At 43.6% G+C, this 21,002-nt stretch overlaps 1 protein-coding gene across 6 annotated transcripts in view; it reads left to right on the forward strand.

Moving 5' to 3' along the window:
* rin2b (Ras and Rab interactor 2b) overlaps positions 1 to 21,002 on the forward strand; it is a 164,586-nt gene that overhangs the window by 14,145 nt on the left and 129,439 nt on the right. The gene's annotated exons all lie outside the window — the stretch shown is intronic.

Below are 21,002 nucleotides of genomic sequence, written 5' to 3' on the forward strand. Positions count from 1 at the left end.
TTCACCTGACCTTAAGTACTTAAAGAGCGGCACGGTGGCTCAGTGGTTAGCACTGCTGCTGCACAGTGCCAGGGTCCCAGGTTCGATCCCACCCTTGGACGACTGTCTGTGTGAAGTTTGCACACCCTCCCCGTGTCTGTGTGGGTTTCCTCTGGGTGCTCCGGTTTCCCCCCTACAATCCAAAGATGTGCAGGTTAGGTGAGTTGGCCAGGCTAAATTGCCCATAGTGTTCAGGGATATGTAGGTTAGGTGTGTTAGTCAGGGGTAAATGTAGAGTAATAGGGTCAGCGTTTGGGTGGGATACTCTTCGGAGGGTCAGTGGAGATTTGTTGGGCTGAAGGACCTGTTTCCATATTATAGGGATTCTATGAGAAGGTAGATAGTTTATTTTGGAATATTGAGGAGTATGAGGAACTGGCAACAAAGTGGATTTGAGGCCATGGATCGATCAGTTATAATCTTATAGATGAAATCTGAGTCAAAGTACAGAGCTAAGACTTTCTGTTATTAACAACCACACTTTGTTTGCTAATCCTATAATTTGCAAGTCATCATCTTAAATCCTGAAATGAAGTGTTCTGTTCCCTGCCACTCCTCTTCACTTTGAGCATAAAATGCATGCCAAGTTTAACAACAATTTGCTGCCTTTCAATTAATTCATAGAATTAACATTTTTATAGAGTTAGAATGTATTATTTTCTAATCACAATAATTTTAAATCGAGAGAAGTGTATTCATAACACTGGTCGACTCCCAACCATTCTGGCACTTTGTTTGCCTAGAAGCAGTTAATAACTGTTATACCTGGGGATGTTTAGGTTTTAGAAACAAAAATAGAAACTGCTGGAAAGGTTCAGCCTACCTGGTGGCATCTGTGGAGAAAGATCAGAGTTAACATTTTGGGTCGAGTGACCCAAGGTTTTATATGCAGTCAGAATCTCTCAAGTAGCTGACTACAAGGTAATCCAGAAATGTCAGATAGGTGAAATTATGAGAGAAGGGTGGCACGGTTGCTCAGTGGTTAGTACTACTGCCTCACAGCACCAGGGTCCCAGGTTCGATTCCAGCCTTGGGGAAACTGTCTGTGTGGAGTTTGCACATTCTCCCGGTGTCTGCGTGGGTTTCCTCCGGGTGCTCCGGTTTCCTCCCACAGTCCAAAGATGTGAGGGTCAGGTGAATTTGCCATGCTAAATTGCCCATAGTGTTAGGTGCATCAGTGTGATGGAAATTGGTCTGGGTGGGTTATTCTTCGGAGGGGCGGTGTGGACTGGTTGGGCCAAAAGACCTGTTTCCACACTGTAGGGAATCTAATCTAATCCAAAAAAACCTAAGTGAGTTTGAATCTCACGGATTCTGGAGCTTCTCATATTTCGATAGTGGGAGTGCTACATACTGATGCAGGGTGCAATTATATGTGTATTTCAATTATATGTGTATTTGGTGACAGAAAAGAGTGAAGTACGACAGACTACCTCGGACTTTGCCCTGATACTAAAGAACTTTGTAATTTCTGTCAGTTAATTAATAATACTTGCAGGCAGTTTGGACTTCTCAAATTACAGCTAGTTACTTTTACAGGTATAGAGTGTTTTATTTCTTCCATCCGTTACAATTTCATACGTTGTTAATTACGTAAAACAATGACAGCTGCACTTTGTAGCCTTTTAGAGATGTCATTATGCCCTTGTTGCAAGTGTTAAGCTGAAATTGGATTTCCTGATCAATAATTCCCAAAGGGTTTGTCATAAGCTTAAGAGATGTTTCAAGCAAAAAGATGACAATTTAATTCATTGGAGAAAATCTGGCGGAGATATAGGAAGCAACAAAGCTAATTTCACTGTCTTGAGACCACTTATCAGTGGGCTTGAGACTTTCACTGCTTGAAATATTTATTTAGTCTTCCCAAGATGTGATTGTCTCTGTCTCTGCCCTCAACCATTCCCCTAGACAAAATATATTCCCCAACAACGAATTGCACAAAAAAAGTTTCACCTAATCCCTCTTCTCATCTTTGGCAATTTGATATTGATTGCACCACAGTAGAAAGTGAGGACTGCAGATGCTGGAGATCAGAGTCGTGAGTGTGGTGCTGGAAAAGCACAGCAGGTCAGGCAGCATCCGAGGAGCAGGAGAATCAATGCTTTGGGCATAAGCCCTTCATCAGGAATTTTGGGAGTGTCTGGGGCGTGTTGCCAAACAGACCTGGGGTCCAGCAGCACAGTTCCTTGCAAGTGGAGTCACAGGTATACAAGGTGGTGAAGGCGGCGTTTGGCATGCTTGCCTTCATTGGTGACAACCTTTGGTATAGGAATTGGGATTTCATACCTGATGAAGGGCTTATGCGCGAAACGTCGATTCTCCTGCTCCTCAGATGCTGCCTGACCTGCTTTGCTTTTCCAGCGCCACACTTTCGACATTGATTGCACCACACACAGACACACACACATCACTGAGTACCTAACCATTGGAAATAATGTGCCCTTTCTCTCTTTTTTCCAAAGTCTTGATAATTTGTTAACGTCGATATAATTCCATCCAACTTTCTCCTCTTCAGTGGAAATAGTCCCAATAGTTCCAGTTCTCTCCAACTCATTCACATTCTATACTCATTCATTGACCTACTGGCACACTGTACTCAATTGCATTTATGAAAGATAGTCCATTGTTTATTTTGCAACGTTTATAGTTTAATCTTTTTGCTTTCATTTTCAGCAAACTATATATATGAATATAAATATGTTTGTCCATACCTTTTGCCTTTCCATTTGAATGTTCACTCTAGTTCCTTGTTTGTCTTCTAAAACGCATTGTCTAGCATCTTGCATTGCTTCTCCTATCTATCTGTTATCTTGAGGTCTTTTGTAATGCTTCCAGCTGCTTATTAAATGTCCTGTTTTGGGGTGATTAGTAAATTTTGAGATTGTACCCCCTAATAGAAGATCATAGAATCATATAGCATAGAAACCGACCCCTCTGTCCAACTCATGCACGCTGACCAAACATTCCAATCCGACCTAGTCCCATTTGCTAGCATTTGGCCCATATCACTCTTAAGCCCTTTCTATTCATGTACCCACCCAGATACCTTTTAAAATGTTATAATTGTACCATTTCCTTTGGTAGCTCATTCCATACATGCACTACTCTCTGCCTGAAAAATGTACTTCTCAGGTCCTTTTTACATCTTTCCTCTCTCACCTTAAACCTGGACTCCTCCAGATTAGGAAACAGACCTTGGTAATTCAGTCTATCCATGCCTATGATTTTATAAAACTCTATTAGATCACCCCTCAGTTTCTGACACTCCAGGGACAAAAAGCCCCAGCCTACTCAGCCTCTCCCTACAGCTCAAACCTCCAGTCCTGGCAACATCCTTGTAACACTTTCCTGCATCCTCTCAAGTTTAACAACATCTCTCTACAGAAAGGCAACCAGAATTGTATGCAGTATTCTAAAGGTTGCCTTATCAATGTCTTGTATAGTTGCATCATGACATCCCAATTCCTATACCAAATGTTGTGATCAATGAAGGCAAGCATGCTAAACGCTGCCTTCACCACTCTGTCTAGCTGTGACACCACCTGCAAGGAACTGTGCACCTGCACCCAATGTCTCTGTTTGGCAACACTCCCCAGACACTCCCAAAATTCCTGACGAAGGGGTTTTGCCCAACATGTCGATTCTCCTACTTCTCGGAAGCTGCCTGACCTGCTGTGCTTTTCCAGCACCACACTCTCGAATGAACACTCCCCAGGACCTAGTTAAGTGTTTAAGTCTTGCCCTGGTTTTCCTTCCCAAAATGCAACACGTGACATTTATCTAAGTTAGACTTCATCTGTCATTCCTTGGCCCATTGATTCATCTGATCAAAGTCCTGTTGTACTCTGAGAGAACTTTCTTCACTGTCAACTACACCACCTGTTTTGGTGTCATCTGCAAACTTGGTAACCATACCTCCTATATTCACATTCAAATCATTTATAAAACATACCAAAACTAAAAATAAATTCACTGTTAATGCCTGGTTACATGTAACTCAAATTCCCTTCCACACCCCCAATTACCAAACTTTCCACACATGCTAATTACCTCAATAGCCTCAATAGCTCTAGCAAGTCTTCAGGAGCGACCTTTTTGTATGTAACATTTCCTGAAAATCTTTTATCTATAATATTCAGTTTACACAGTTATCCCTCTTAAAAAGAAAGTTTGGATGTTTCAAACAAAATCTGCCTTTAACAAACCTGTTCTGGCTATCTTAAATCAACCCATTGCATTTGATTGATGTTTAACATATTTGTCTTTCTTTCCTTCAGTGTCATTTCCCATTTTGGATGGGATCTCTGATTTATTTTAACACCCTTGGATGTATAACATCCAGTTTCAGTGATTTATTCTCTTTAAATTTTACAACTACATTTCCACATTGTTTCTTCTGTTTCTCAAATTACACTCTCCTTCTCACTTACAGCATCATTCGTGAAAGCAGATGGTGTAGGGGTAATATATTAGCATGGATAGGGAATAGATTGGCCAGCAGAGAGAAGAGACAAATAGGTCATTTTTGTGTTGGCAATCTATAACCAGTGGAGGACTGTGTAGGGATTGGTGCTGGAGCTATAACTAATTACAATCTGTATAAATGACTTGAAAGAAGGGACTGAGTGTATGGTTGTGAAATATGCCAAAGATGCCCAGAGAGGCTGGAAAGTAAGTTGTGACACTGACAGTTTATGAATGGTTTTGAGTGATTGGGCAAAAATAGAGCATAATGTGGGAAAATGTGAACTTTTCCACCTTGGCAGGAAGAATTGAAAAGTGATATATTATTCAAATGTAGCAAAAATGCAAAGCTCTGGGGTACAGGTAGATCTGGGTCTCTTGGTACAGGAATCACAAAACGTAGCATATAAGGCAAATGTGATGTTGCAAGGAAGGTGGATTATGAAAGTAGAGAGTATAGAGAGTGAGGCCACATTTGGAATACTGTGATCTCCTTATTTAAGAAGCATAGAATAGCATTAAAAGCAATTCAAATAAGGTTCACTCAACTTGGTTTGAAGGTATTATTCTATGAGGAAAGACTGGACCTCTCTCTATTGAAGTTTAGAAGGAAGATGGTGATTTTATTGAAATATATTAGATTCTGAGGGGACTTGACACAGTGGATTCTGAGAGGAATTTGCCCCTTGTGGGAGTGACTGAAATTGGGGCTCAGTCCATTAATAGGCATTTTCCATTTATCACAGAGATGAGGTATTTTTTATCAGAGTTTTTAGCCTATGGAATTGACTTCCCCAGAGAGCAGTGAAGGCAGTGTTGTTGGATATTTATTGGACTGGGTTAGATGGATTCTTGATTGAAAAGGGAGCCCAAGGAAATGGGGATCGACAAGAAATAAGAATTGAGGCCACAATTGGATTGGTCACAATCTCATCAAATGTTGGAACAGGCTCGATGGGCTGAATGGTCTACTCCTGCTCCACATTGGTACGTTCATATAAATAACAATCATTTAGGGTGATATGGTGGCTTAGTGGTTAGCACTACTGCCTCAAAGTGCCAGGGACCTGGGTTTGATTCCACCCTCTGGCAACTGTCTGTGTGGAGTTTGCATGTTCTCCTCTTGTCTGCCTGGGTTTCCTCTGGGTGCTCCAGTTTCCTCCCAGAGTCTAAAGATGTGCAGGTGAGGTGGATTGGCCATGTCAAATTGCCCAAAGTGTTCACAGATGTGCAGGCTAGGTGGATTAGCCATGGCAAAGGTAGAGTTACAGGGCATGGCACTGAGTGGGCTGCTCTTCAGAGGGTCGGTGTGGACTCGATGGGCCAAATGGACTGCTTCCACACTGCAGGGATTCTATGATTAATTCAGCTCCGTTGTTGGGCTTCTTTCTTCACCCATAATAATGTAATTCTTTTAATTATTCTTCTAGTTTCTAAGTATCTGTAATTTTTTTGGCCATGTAATCTCTGTCTCCACATTCCTACTCTCTGAATTCCTCCTCATTTATGGACTCTTAGAGTCTCTTTAATGTTACTTTATTACACAATTTGGAGGTGCCGCTGTTGGACTGGGGTGGACAAACTTAAAAATCGCACAACTTATTTCACAATCCTGCACATTCCTTTCAAGTTTCGGTTTACTTTTAATCACTTAACTATCCACAGACTATTCTTTGTTCACTTTGCACCTTGCAAGAGTATATTTATTTTGAATTAACATTATCACAATTAAAGATCTCTGTCAAACTATTGCTAGCTTCACTGTTTAGCCATCTTGAGTGATCAGCATTCTTACCTGATCTTACCTGTTCTCCAGTTAAGCAGAAAGTGAGGTCTGCAGATGCTGGAGATCAGAGATGGAAATGTGTTGCTGGAAAAGCGCAGCAGGTCAGGCAGCATCTAGGGAACAGGAGAATCGACGTTTCGGGCATTAGCCCTTCTTCAGGAATGAGGAAAGTTGGTCCAGCAGGCTAAGATAAAAGATAGGGAGGAGGGACTTGGGGGAGGGGCGTCGGAAATGTGATAGGTGGAAAGAGGTCAAGGTGAGGGTGATAGGTCAGACTGGGGTGGGGGTGGAGAGGTCGGGAAGAAGATTGCAGGTTAGGAAGGCGGTGCTGAATTTGATGGATTTGACTGAGACAGGCTGGGGGGAGGGGAAATGAGGAAACTGGTGAAATCCGAGTTCATCCCTTGTGGTTGGAGGGTTCCTAGCCGGAAGATGAGGCGTTCTTCCTCCAACCGTCGTTTCGCTGTGGTCTGACGATGGAGGAGTCCAAAGACCTGCATATCCTTGGTGGAGTGGGAGGGGGAATTGAAATGTTGAGCTACAGGGTGGTTGGGTTGGTTGGTCCGGGTGTCCCAGAGGTGTTCTCTGAAACGCTCCGCAAGTAGGCGGCCTGTCTCCCCAATATAGAGGAGGCCACATCGGGTGCAAAGGATGCAATAGATGATATGTGTGGAGGTACAGGTGAATCTGTGGCGGATATGTAAGTTTCCTTTGAGGCCTTGGAGGGAGGTGAGGGGGGAGGTGTGGGCGCAAGTCTTGCACCTCCTGCGGTTGCAGGGGAAGGTGCCGGGAGTGGAGGTTGGGTTGGTGGGGGGTGTGGATCTGACGAGGGAGTCACGGAGGGAGTGGTCTTTACGGAATGCTGATAGGGGAGGGGAGGGAAATATATCCTTGGTGGTGGGGTCCGTTTGGAGGTGGCGGAAATGGCGGCGGATGATGCGCTGTACATAGAGGTTAGTGGGGTGATAGGTGAGGACCAGTGGGGTTCTGTCCTGGTGGCGGTTGGAGGGGCGGGGTTCAAGGGCGGAGGATCGGGAAGTGGAAGAGATGCGGTGGAGGGCATCGTCGACCACGTCGGGGGGGAAATTGCGGTCCTTGAAGAAGGAGGCCATCTGGGATGTGCGTTTTTGGAACTGGTCCTCCTGGGAGCAGATGCGGCGGAGTCGAAGGAATTGGGAGAATGGGATGGCGTTTTTACAGGGGGCAGGATGGGAGGAGGTGTAGTCCAGGTAGCTGTGGGAGTCGGTTGGTTTGTAGTAGATGTCCGTGTTGATTCGGTCGCCTGAGATAGAAATAGAAAGGTCGAGGAAGGGGAGGGAGGAATCTGAGACTGTCCAGGTGAATTTGAGGTCGGGGTGGAAGGTGTTGGTGAAGTGGATGAACTGTTCAACCTCCTCGTGGGAGCATGAGGCGGCGCCGATACAGTCATCGATGTAGCGGAGGAAAAGGTGGGGGGTGGGGCCAGTGTAGTTGCGGAAGATGGATTGTTCCACATATCCTACGAAGAGGCAGACATAGCTGGGGCCCATGCGGGTGCCCATGGCTACTCCTTTCGTTTGGAGGAAGTGGGAGGATTGGAAAGAGAAGTTGTTCAGGGTGAGGACCAGTTCAGTCAGTCGAAGGAGGGTGTCTGTGGAAGGGTACTGGTCGGTACGGCGGGAAAGAAAGAAGCGGAGGGCTTTGAGTCCTTCGTGATGGGGGATGGAGGTGTACAGGGACTGGATGCCCATGGTGAAAATAAGGCGTTGGGGACCGGGGAAGCGAAAATCATGGAGCAGGTGGAGGGCATGGGTGGTGTCCCGAACGTAGGTGGGGAGTTCTTGGACTAAGGGGGACAGGACGGTGTCAAGGTATGCGGAGATGAGTTCGGTGGGGCAGGAGCAGGCGGAGACAATGGGTCGGCCGGGGCAGTCAGGTTTGTGGATGTTGGGCAGGAGGTAGAAACGGGCGGTGCGGGATTGTGGGACTATGAGGTTGGATGCGGTGGATGGGAGATCCCCCGAGGTGATGAGGTTATGGATGGTCTGGGAGATGATGGTTTGGTGGTTGGGGGTGGGGTCATGGTCAAGGGGGCAGTAGGAGGAGGTATCTGCGAGCTGGCGTTTGGCCTCAGCGGTGTAGAGGTCGGTGCGCCAAACTACTACCGCGCCTCCCTTGTCTGCTGGTTTGATAGTGAGGAATTTTGTAACTTTTAAAAAATAGAGCAGACATAGAAACGTAGAAGATAGGAGCAGGAGGAGGCCGTTCAGCCCTTTTAGCCAGCTCTGCCATTCATCACTGTCATGGCTGATTGTCCAACTTAATAGCCTAATCCTGCTTTCTCCCCATAACCTTTGATTCCATATGCCCCAAATGCTATATGTAGCCGCCTCTTGAATACATCCAATATTTGGGCATCAACTACTTGCTGTTGTAATGATTTCCATAGGCTCACCACGCGAAATGTCTCCTCATCTCTATCTAAATGGTGTACCCCAAATCCTCACAGTGCAGTTGCTATCGAAATTTCTTGCTAAGATACAAAAGAGCTATCATGCGTGCAGTTTGTAATGGCACAGTTTACTGGCTCGCAGATATATGATGTCCATCTCCTTTCCCTTGCCAATCATGCTCCAAAAGTCTCCCTTCCCTCTTGCCCCTCTCCAAATCATTTTAATACTTATGGTCTAGAAAAATCAAAACTGTATGAAAACAGTTAATGTTTTAGTACATGGAGGAAGTAATGAAATAATTCATTTGTGCTACGGGGAAGTTCCCTGCACATGATATTGTTAACTTTCCTTTTAGCAATAATCATTGTTACTGACCTGAATGTGCTGCCTTAACTGGGAGCTCCAGGGCAGTTTGACCCAGCCTACCTAGCCCCAATACTTGAAACTGTCTCGTATACATGGAGACCTCACTCAGCTCTAGTAATATCAATAGGTCGGATTTGAAACTCTAACTTGTGATAAGTATTGATTTCAGGCAGCCATGAGTGGTGTGATTCTTTTTCTTGAATTGTGCTCACCATTAAATAGGGTCGTAGACAGACATGGAAACAGACCCTTTGGTCCAACTCGTCCATGTGAACCAGATATACTAACCTAATCTAGTCCCATTTGCCAGCACTTGGCCCACATCCTTCTCAACCCTTCCTATTCATACACTCCTCCAGATGCCTTTTGAATGCTAGCCTCAACCACTTCCTCTGGCAGCTCATTCCATACATGCACCACCCTCTGCGTGAAAAAGTTGCCCATTAGGTCCCTTTTATATCTTTCCTCTCTCACCCTAAACCTGTGCTCTCTAGTTCTGGACTCCCCGACCCCAGGGAAAAGACCTTGTCTATTTACCCTATACATACCCCTCATGATTTTATAAACCTCTATAATGTCACCCCTCAGCTTCCGACGCTCTAGGGAAAACAGCCTCAGCCTATTCAGCCTCTCCCTATAGCTCAAATCCTCCAACCCTGGCAACATCATTATAAATCTTTTCTGAACCCTTTCAAGTTTCATAACATCCTTCCGATAGTGAGGAGACCAGAATTGCATGCAGTATTCCAAAAGTGGCCTAATCAATGTCCTGTACAGCCGCAACATGACCTTCCAACTCCTGAACTCCGTGCTCTGACCAATAAAGGAAAGCATATCAAACGTATTCTTCACCATCCTGTCTACCTGTGACACTACTTTCATATTGAAGCTGTTTCACTGATAAAGTTTGATTCAACTTTAAATGTCATTTTTTTTTTAACAGTCCTAGCCTCTCACTTCCAGAAGTCATGCCCCTAACCCAAACATTGCCCTCTATTTGGGTTTGGGAAGGATTTCCCATTTATCATTCTACTTTTACCTAACAACACCTAGAAAAATAGGGTGAATTTCTTTCTTGCCCTTCCCTAAGTAACTGCAGTCAAATATCTTTCATACGCAACTGTCTTTAACACTAAAGATAAAACAGCCTTTGCGTGCGCCTGCGCATGCTTGACAATTCCTCTGTTTCTACTACATCCCCCTTCCTCCATTCACCTCATATCTTTAGAAATCTTTCTCAGACCTTGAAATTGGATGACTGGTGCTTCTGGTGAGAAGCCGGTGACGATGAGAATGTGGCAGGCACCCATATAGATGGTGCCAAGCTCGAGCCAGCTGGTCACAGAACTACAGAGAATGCCAGTCTGAACCAAAAGAAAACTGCTGGAGATCACCGCTGGTCAGGCAGCATCCGTGGGGAGAGAGCAAGCTAACATTTCCAGTCTAGATGACTCTTCATCATAGCTGACATGGAGTGATGTCAACTCTGAAGAGTCATCTGGACTTGAACCATTAGCTTGCTCTTTCTCCACGGATGCTGCCTGACCCGCTGTGATCTCTGACGTTTTTTTGATTTCAGTACAGACTCCAGCATTTGCAGTAATTTGTTCCTCTATAACCTGTCTGAACCTAGTTTCGACCAAAAGCTCTGAGATGCAGAGAGATCTGCGTTGTTCTCGTGCGTGCATCTCAGAAGGTAAATGTGCAAGTACAGCAAGTAATCAGTAAAGCCATTAGAATGTTATATTTTTATTGTGAGGGGAATTAAGTGTGCAAGTAGGAATGTTATGCTTCGGTTATACAGGACATTGAGATCATATCAGGAGTACTGTGAACAGCACTGGTCACCATAATTACAGGAAAATGTTAATGCTTTCGAGGCAGTTCAGAGGTTTATTGAGCTAAAACCTAAATGAGCAGATTGTCTTATGAGGAAAGGCTAGGCATATATCCTCAAAAACTTAGAAGAGTCGAATGTGAATTAATTTCCTGAGGGGAGTTGACCGAGTGGATGTTGAAAGGAAGTTTCTTTTGGGGGAATCTAGAATTAGTGGTGATGGTTTTAAATGTGCAGACCCTTGTTTTTAAACTGAGATGAAGCTTTTTTCTGTGAAGGTTGAGAGTCTTTGGCATTTCCTTCTTCAAAAGGAAGTGGATGCAGAACCTTTAAACATTTTTAAGGTGGAAATACTTTCTGGATTACCAAAGGGATGGAAGATTATCGGGGATTTGAAGGAGTATAGAGTTAAGGTTGAAATGAGATCAGCCTCGATCTTACTGAGTGGCAGGAATTGGATCATGACTGACAGCACTATACACCAATATAGATTTATTCCAGCCCAATAGGAGGCCATTTGGCACGTTGACTCCATGCCAGCTCTCTGTAGAGCAATCCATTTCCCTGCTTTATCCCTGTAGCCCTGCAAGTTTATTTTCCCCAAGTGGCCATCACGTTTTTTCTTTTGAAATTGTTATTTTGTGTCCCAATTCCCTCCAAAGCAACTAGTTCCAGGTCACTCCCACTTGCTAGGTAAGGAAACCTCTTCATTGCAACCGCCTCTAACTTTTTCCCAGAGCCTCAAGTCTGTGTCCTGCAGTCATTGTTCCATCAGCTAATGAAATCAATGTTTCTTTGTCTATCTTACTAAACCTGTCATTAATCTAATACTTCTGTCAGAGCTCATTTGCTACAAGAATCACTGCAACATCTGTAACCAAACCTTGCAGTGAAACTAATTCATTTATGGAATCATTCTGGTCAGGATGCTGTAGTTGCAGCCTCACTAGAGCGTTACACCGATAGTGAGTATGTCTGTTTACTGGTCTGACACGAGAGAATGTAAATCAGTTAATGTCCTTTGGATAGAGAGCTGCAGTGAACATGCCAGCCCCAGTCTGAGAGGAGCCAGGTTATCTTTGTCCCATGCTGAGGTTACTATCACAGCTGCAGCATGCACATTTCAATGAGAACAGCATTTCTACTCTCTGAAATCTTGAAATCAGCAAAGAAAAACCCTTCAGCAGTGACCGCACCACCCTTTCCCTTGAAGCAACTACACTACAAAAAGCAGCAAACACTTGTAGAATCAACCAGCAAGGTAATCAATCACCAATTAACCTGTAAGTTCTTGATAATCAATTTAAATACATGCTGGCTCAGGATCTTTCCTACACTTAAGAGGTACATGCACATGTATAAATTAGGAGCAAGCCATTTCACTCTGCCTCCCCATTTCATAATGTTGAGGCTGATCTGGTTGCAATCTTCACTTATCCTGTTTGTGCTCATTCTTTCACTCCCTTGTCAGCTGAGCTCCAAATCTCAACTGCCAAAGCAAGATATCCTGATTAAAGTCACTGTCTGACTGTTCTGCATACTTCCAGCAGTCAGTGATTGGCAGTACCTATATAATTTTCAATGTGATTCATCCTTCACCTTGGTGCATACACCCTGAATGTCACTCTGGAGCATCAAGGTCTCTCCTAAACTGGGGTATTCTTTCTGTATTCTTTCTTTTAAATTTGAGCTTTTGTTGCCCATATTGATTACCCTATTGAGCCAAAGAGAGGAACCATATGACTGTGCTTTTGTATTATTGAGCTCAAATCACAATAGAATTCGGCGCAGTGTCATTGACAAAAATTCAGCATTGATATCGCAGGTGCTATCAGACCACTAGAATATAACGTGCGTTGGTGTCTGAGAAACAGCTGTTATGAATGCAAAATATCCTAGCCACTCCCTATTATCTGTAGCTCTGGCAGCAGTCAGGTTAAGCCAGTTTGATTGAAAGTTTGATGTCACACTTGACCCCAAGAAGACATTCCAGTCTCCTATTCAGAGCATCACTAAGGTCGCTGATCTCCGCGACATCGCCCTGAATTTTGATGCTGCTTCGACTTGTCGGGTGCTAAATCCCTCAATCATTTCTTTGCTGCCTCTGGACTCTGCTATTCCAACACACTCACAGCTGATACCCCACAATCTATCCCCTTGAAATCTGGGATCGTCCAAAACTCTGCTGCCTGCGTCTTGTAGCAAGACCCATTCACACATTCGCCCTCTGCTTGCTAATCAGCTTTACCTCTGGTTGACCAATTATTTTAAAGAGTTGTTTTCAAATTCCTCTACTGCCTTGCCTATCCCTGTGTCTCTCATCTCGGTCAGCCCCACAGCTTATGTGCACTCCTGCAATCCTGGCGTCTTGCGTGTTCCCAGGGATAATTGCTCCACCACTTGACCCATAAGCTCTGGAATTCCCTCCCTATGTCACTCTGCCTCTCTACCTTTAAAACCTTAAACCCTGCATCTTTGACCAAACCTTTGGTCATTTGACGTAATATCTTATTGGGAGAATGTGAGGACTGCAGATGCTGGAGATCAGAGTCGAGAGTGTGGTGCTGGAAAAGTACAGCAGGTCAGGCAGCATCCGAAGAGCAGGAGAATCGATGTTTCGAGCATAAGCCCTTCATCTGTAATATCTCATTGCATAGCTCAAGGTCCTACCTAATTTCGGGCCTTCAGGTGTTTCATTCCACTCAAAGTAAAAGTAAAAGTTGTTGTTTCTACGGAGTGGTGTTCTGGTATTTTGAGAAAATGGTTAAAAAAAATCTCTACCCAAAGAGTCCTAGACTAAAACCTCACAGATGGTCCATCATGCATCAGTGTCAGCTCTTTGGTAGAACACTCCAATTATTCCCACTCCTCTGCGCTTTTCCTGTAATTTTGTAATTATTTTCCTTTCAAGTTTTTGTTTGAAATTTACTTCCTCTACTTTCTCAGGGAATATATCCCAGACCATCAGAGCTTGTAGCAAAAGAAAATTCCTGGTGTTGCCTTTGGTTCTTGTAACAACCAACTTAAATGTGTCTCTTCTGACTAATGACAACTCTGACACTGAGCTGTTTCTTCTTATTCCCTCTGTCAAAGCCATTCATGATGAATTCCGATGAATTTTCTCTGCTTTGAGTGGGCCCACACCAGCCCCCCTACTTCCCTCGAATAGCTAATGTAATAACAGCTATGTCTTATGTATTTGTTAAGATTCACCAGACTAATTTCTGTGATGGTAGGATTATCTGTATGATGAGAGAGTTGGTCAAGTGGACCTGTATTCATCAGAGTTACAAAGAATGAGGGGATCCCTTTGAAATGTATAAAAATTCTGACAGAGCCAGACAGATCGGATTCAGGGGTGAGGTTTTCTCTGGACACGTACCCCATTCCCCCCCAACTCTGCCACCCACATTTTTGAACCAAGGAGTGACGGTCTCTGGATACAGAGTAGGTCACTTCAGACTGAGATGAAGAGAATTTGTTTTTGCCATTCAGAGGGTGGCGAACATTTGGAATTATCTATCCCAGACGGATATGGGGGGGCTGAGTCCCTGAGTATATTTAAGAAAGAAATAGATTCCGAGAGGCAAAGAGAATAAGGAGAGAGGAGCATGGCATTGAGATAGAGAGTCATCTATGATTATGTTGAATGGCAGAAACGATGGGCTGAATGGCCTACACGTCCACTTATTTTCTGTGTATTGTGTCATAATCTAACCACGACTCCACACACACAAAAAATACAGGTAATCACGAGTCACATTTCAAACAGGCAGCTATTCCAGAAAAAGGACTGAAGATGAATAATGGAAACAGCGTGGTGTCTGGGAAACCAATATCCTCTGATCATTCCCTGCACTTTGGCTCAAAAGGTATACTCTGGCTTGTAAATCATGCAATATGTTTTGATGACCAGCTCAAATTGTACCAAACAAAAATAATAAAGATGCCCCGGAGGTTTCATGGTAGTCCAAGGAGTTAGTGCTGTAACCTTTCTAAAGCCTTCGTGCACATGTAGTGTGTTTTTCTTTGGTTTTATTAATGCATAGAGGGTGCTGCGTGTGTGGGATGAGCTGCCAGAGGAAGTGGTGGAGGCTGCTACGATTACAATTAAAAGGTATCTGGATGGGTATAAAGAATAGGAAGGGTTTAGAGGGATACGGGCCAAATGCTGGCAAGTGGGAGTAGATTATTTAAGGCTATCTGGTAGGCATGGATGAATTGGACCGAAGGGTTTGTTTCCATGCTATACACCTCTAATACTCTATGGCTTTATACCTCAAATGTCCATTTGCCCCTTGAATTTGCAGGTTAGATTTTCACTCAGTCTATTTGCTCACCATGTCTTCCCTGGCTCGCAATTTGAGCTGTTCCACTATCATAATGTAGACTACGGCCTCACCTGGAGATCAGTTCTGGATATGACAGTGCCTTGCCTGTCTTGCCTCCACATGTCCATCCACTATAACAGGAGGACACAAGTTACTTTCTTTTCTGACAAATAGGATCAAAGTCTTTGCTGGGAGTAAAAGTCCTAAATGAAATGTGTGTTTGGACAGTTTGCATTCTGTTCAGTCGAGCACAGCTTGGATTTCTGCTCTACTTTTTTCCTCGGCACTCATTGCTTTTTCTTTTGATGTTTCTCATTGAACTGCAGGCTGCTAAAATTTAGCAGTCTGTTTGATCACTCAGAATGTAGCATTGGGATTTTCAAAGTGGAGCTTCAGCTGTGCCTTTTGTAAACTATAAAGATCAAAGAAGACAAAGAAGTTGGTGTTGGTGACTATAGAACAGTGTTTGTGGTGACTTGTCCTCTCAACAATCCGGATGAAATGGGCAAGGGAGGAAAGAAAACTGACAAAACCCTTACATCAGTGAACATTGTAATTGCAACATATTTCCTGTAGTTTCTTTTTTAACTTTTTCAGCCTCAACTATAATCTCTTCCTTGCCCCTCTTACAGCCCATTCCCTTTTCCTGCCAGCCTTTCTTTCGGTCTTCGAACGTCGTAAGCCTGCTACCGGGATGAGTACTCAGAAAATTCTGTTACCTCAGGTGACAAGCTTGTATCTTGTTGCTGAACGTAATGCCCTTGCAGGGAAGGCAGTGATCATCTTTTTGGCCAACTCACGATCAACATGAGGGGCAGCATTGGACTGATCCTTGGGACCACGCTGATGGTATATAGGCTCTCGCATTCTTTCTATGGCTATGAAATATGGACAACTTACTGCTATCAAGAAGCTCAAAAATTTCATTCTCACTGTCTGCGGCTCATTGTGGATGTAACTTGGGAGGTCAATCAGGGACTCAGCTGCCCTCTGAAAGGCTGAAGTTTGTCATAGAGAATTAAACTTTCTGATCTGCAAGAGGGAAGGCCATCACAAGCCCATGGAATAGCTGTGTGATAACGGAGGTGTAACCAGACAATTTGAAGGGTGCCTAAAGCTTTGCTTACAGGAGTGCTTTAAAGGCCATAGACTTTGTTGCAGCAGGGAGTCACTAGCAAACAACAGAGAGAAATGGCAGCACCTCCTATGAGCTGTCACCCATCACCTCCAATGATTAGTGTCTACACTGGCTGGGAGCAAATGTCAGTGCTGACAAACCAGCACCCACAATGACACTTGTAGCTTCTCAAAGACTGTCCTCTTCAGCTATTGGCGCAGGTGTCCCACATGAACGTGGCCCCATCTGGAATGAATTGTTTGCATTTCTATCCTCTTTATCAGCTGGAAGGATGGCAGATGCTGTTTACTTTCTGGACTCCTCTTGCGGCTGTTCTCTCCGCAAGTGTCTCAAGAGCTGGATCCAGCAATATTGAATCACCTCACCAGATCACTACATAGTTTCATCTTGAACAGGGGCTGCTGAGTAAGGTTCGGAGCAGTGGATTGGGACCAAGAGTTTCCTGATTGGATCGGGGCCTTTGACTCATTGTATCCTCCATCTTAACCCAGCCCCAACCACACTACTGTGGCAACTGAAACCAGCTAAAGGCAGGGATCAAATTTGGACACTTGTGGAATGCAAAACTTTTAGCAACTGACATACAAAACCTATTCTTTCCAAAATCCTAAAGCTTAAAACAACAACCTTCATGAAAAATGAATACTTTTCATTTGTCTGTGTGTTTTTTAAAAAAAGATTTCTAATCTGACTGTTGATGTCTTTTGGGAAATCTGTAAAAGCAAAATGACAGGAGTGGAATCAAACACAGATTAAGTCAATATGTGGCTGTTTGAACAAGTTAATTACCTAATGTATCCCTTGAGTATCCAGTGTCAGTTGAAATACCACACTAGTCAAGGTTCTTTTCTAGTATTGGGTGTAGTTTTGACCATGCAAAATGGAGTCTTTGGAGAACTTCATGCTGACCCTTCTAACTGGACTCAATGGGTTGAATGACCTGCTTCCACACTGCAGGGACTCTAATAATGAAGAATGATGAAGAAAGGAGCAGACTGGTGGGCCCGTGCTACTTTGTTTCTTTATTGTGTTAAAATACGCAAGCGTTTTACTAACCTAATTTTAAAAGGATGCAAGGAACACAAGCATTTGGACTCAGCAAAATTTTGTTTCAATCATAATTTCCACTCCTGTTATTTCGGGAGTTCCGTTACGTTCACATTTGGTCTTTCCTTCTCAACTTCTCCTTTTTCTGCAGAGTCATGTTTTCAAGTCATTTTAGTTCCCTTGCAGTTATAGTTATTTTTAATAGCTTTTCCTTTGTACTTTATTTTGTGTATTTCCCTTTTAGAATGCAACAACTAGGAGCAGGAGTAGGCCATCTGGCCCTTTGAGCCTGTTCCGCCATTCAATTGCCTATGATGGTCTTACAGATAATTAACAACTCTTCAGTGGTTAGAGAAAGAAGGTGTCTTACAAACCTCTTTGAACAGATTTTTCTTCTAGTGATTACACTCCTTCAACTCACTTTGTAAAATTTCAGATACTATTTCAGGCACCCTGCAGATGCTGTGTCAGCAAAATGTATATGGTATTGTGTTAAAGTATTATCACTAATCTACTTGTGGAAATCTCCACATGTTCAAAGCGCAAGTGTTTCATATCCACGTGCTGAATGCATTGGATTATGCTCTTGATTTTTCAGCAAGGTGGTTTCAATAATTCATTATTGACATAATAGATGGAACTCCCTTGGCATTAGTCACAACGAGCCTGTGGATATATGGTTTTGTGCTCAGAATCTTCAAACCTCTCCCACTCCTGGCAGAACCACAGCTAAGTGAGGATGATCTCCAAACTCAAAAGCTTGCTGTGTGACTGAAAAACCTCTTAGTTTTAATAAGAAATTATTCGTTTGTCAGATGTGCGTGTCACTGGCCGCCCAGCATTTATTGCCCATCCTTAGAGACGGTGGTGGTGAGCTGTCTTCTTGAACCGCTGCAGTCCACCTGCTGTGGGTTGACGCACAGTGCCATTATGGAGGGAATTCCTCCATTTTGACCCAGCAACAGTGAAGGAATCGTGATATGTTTCCAACTCAAGATAGTGAGTGGCTTGGAGGGGAACTTGAAGGTGGTGGTGTTCCCATGTATCTGTTGCCCTTATCCTTCTAGCTGGAAGTGGTCGTGAGTTTGGAAGGTGCTGTCTGCAGATCTTTGGTGAATAGTTCGGAATGTGATAATGCAGTGTTTCCCAAACCACTTCTGTTGTGACCCATTTTTCATGCCTCAGGTTTAGAATGAGTCCCATTGAAATTTGTGTTTGTGTGTGTCAATCTGTATATGTGTGAGAGAGAAGGCCATAGCAGCAGAGAAGAGCATAAACTCCCCTCCCCTTCTGTTCACCAACTAGTCCTATCTCAACTCCAATAGCCTATTTATATGCCACCCTTCCGCTCATCCTCCTCTCTCCCTCCCTCTGTTCACCATCAGCCTCATCTCCTTCCTTCCTTCCTCCACTATCCTCTTGGTGCAGCTGATTAAAGAAAGGGCAGGATAAACACAAGGCAGGAATCAGGTCTCAGTCGGCAGTTGATTGGTCCCACATCCTCCCGATTCAAACCAAGTGAGCGTTTTGAAGAGGCCAAACAGCTGTCTTGGATCTGACCTTCCGAGGTTGCGACCCTCAAATTTTTGGCTGGCTTGCAACCGGCAGTTGAGGAAGTCCTACCATAAAGGAAGCGACAAAAACGGAAATGGCTTGAAAAGCTCAGCTCTAAGAAATCAGAGTTAACGTTTCAGGTCCAGTGACTGCTGCTCAGAAATTTCCTCAGATTTTGCTGCCGGCTCTCTGTTTGCAGCTCAGAAGATCATTGCCTCTTCATTTGGACCATGAGCACAACAAATGTTTGTTATTTGAGTTCTGTGCTGTTGGCCTCTGCCAGAGGCACAGCTGAGCTTAGTCAGCAAGTGGGGTGTGTGGCTGACAGCTTCCCTTAGGCAAAGTAAATTCTGATAATGGTGGCTTTTTACTTTGTGCAACATTTAATGAGTCAAAGTGATGCACAATCAGAATAAGGAACGATTGTGCTGACGGTGTATGTTTATTTTCCTCACTCCTGATTTAAGGAAATCTTCAATCAAATCAACAAAACCTCCCCAAGAGGTCACTTTGTAAGTGAGCAAACATAACTGTCAGATGAGTAGCATCTCCTGAAGATGTGAAGGCATTGGTTGGATTTTCAATTCGTCAGAGTATCGTTTTTATGAGAGAGGACCTCCGTTATTGAAAGATTAATTTTAACCCTCAAGATTGTGTAATTCAGCATTATATGTTTTTTCGTAATTTATGAAAGGTCAAGGGTAGATCAGAATGTCTTCTTGGAATGAGTTATGTGCATTAAGGTGTGTGTTTAAGACTCTGCTTTTGTTGAATGTGGACTGAGCTGCAATGAGCCCATTGTCAACATATTGTCAATTTTCTTTCTCAAAAGGAAACTGCAAATGGTAAAAGTTCAGAACGAACATATAGTGGAGCCCATAAATTGTGGGGTTTGACACTGACCATAGACAGGAAATTACACACTTGAAATTAAGCTGGTTAGGTTTCGATTCAAGTTTCCTTTAAAACTTCATTCATGTTATCACAAATGTGAGACATCAATAAACCAGTCCTGACTCCCCACATCTACAAGGCACAAGTCAGAGCTATGATGGAGCACTGACTCTTTTCCTTGACAAGTCCAGACACCATCTAGGACAAAAGAGTCCAATTGTAAGTAATCACTGCCTCCACCACTGATGCACTACAGTGTGTACCATATGAAAGAAATATCGGAGCAACTGTCTCTTCAACAGCACATGATGTTTACCCACTCAGGACAAAAGCAGCAGATACTTGGGAGCACAGACACCTATTTCTCAGTTGACTTTAGCCAACTCTGTCTTTGTACCTTTTGTAATTCCTATTATGAATGTTTACGTGACAGTTTTCTTGCTCACAAATTGCGTATAAAATTCAATCTGTTCTGATCAATCTTCCTCAGAGTACCCTTCACCCTGAGATCATTTATTAATCACATCTCATTAGGAGATCCAGAATTGCCTGTTCTCTCATTGGTTCCACAGTGCATTTTTCTGTGAAATAGCCCCAAGTGCACTGTATGCACTTAAAACCCAAGATTGCTTTTTCCAATTTGTCCATGAAGATTTAAAATTGCAGTAATTTTACATACAAGTTACTGTTATTTCTTGATTTATACCCTGCCTGGCAGCTTGACAGCTGATAAACTATGCCCACCAGCAAATTATTTCTCTCACTGTTTCTTATAGAGTTATGTACCACCCTCTGCGTGAAAAAGTTGCTCTCTTATATCTTTCCCCCCTCACCGTAAACCTATGCCCTCTAGTTTTGGACTCCCCCACCCCAGGGAAAAGACTTTGTCTATTTATTCTATCCATGCCCCGCATGATTTTATAAACCTCTATGAGGTCACCCCTCAGCCTCCGATGCTCCAGGGAAAACAGCTCAGGCTTATTCAACCTCTCCCTCTAGCTCAAATCCTCCAACTCGGGCAACGTCCTTGCAAATCTTTTCTGAGCCCTTTCAAGTTGCACAACATCTTTCTGATAGGAAGGAGACCAGAATTGCACGCAATATTCCAACAGTG

The sequence above is a fragment of the Chiloscyllium plagiosum genome, unplaced genomic scaffold (assembly GCF_037043375.1).
Source record: "Chiloscyllium plagiosum isolate Xiang-an unplaced genomic scaffold, Cpla_swu_hap1 HiC_scaffold_10, whole genome shotgun sequence".
Taxonomy (NCBI): domain Eukaryota; kingdom Metazoa; phylum Chordata; class Chondrichthyes; order Orectolobiformes; family Hemiscylliidae; genus Chiloscyllium; species Chiloscyllium plagiosum.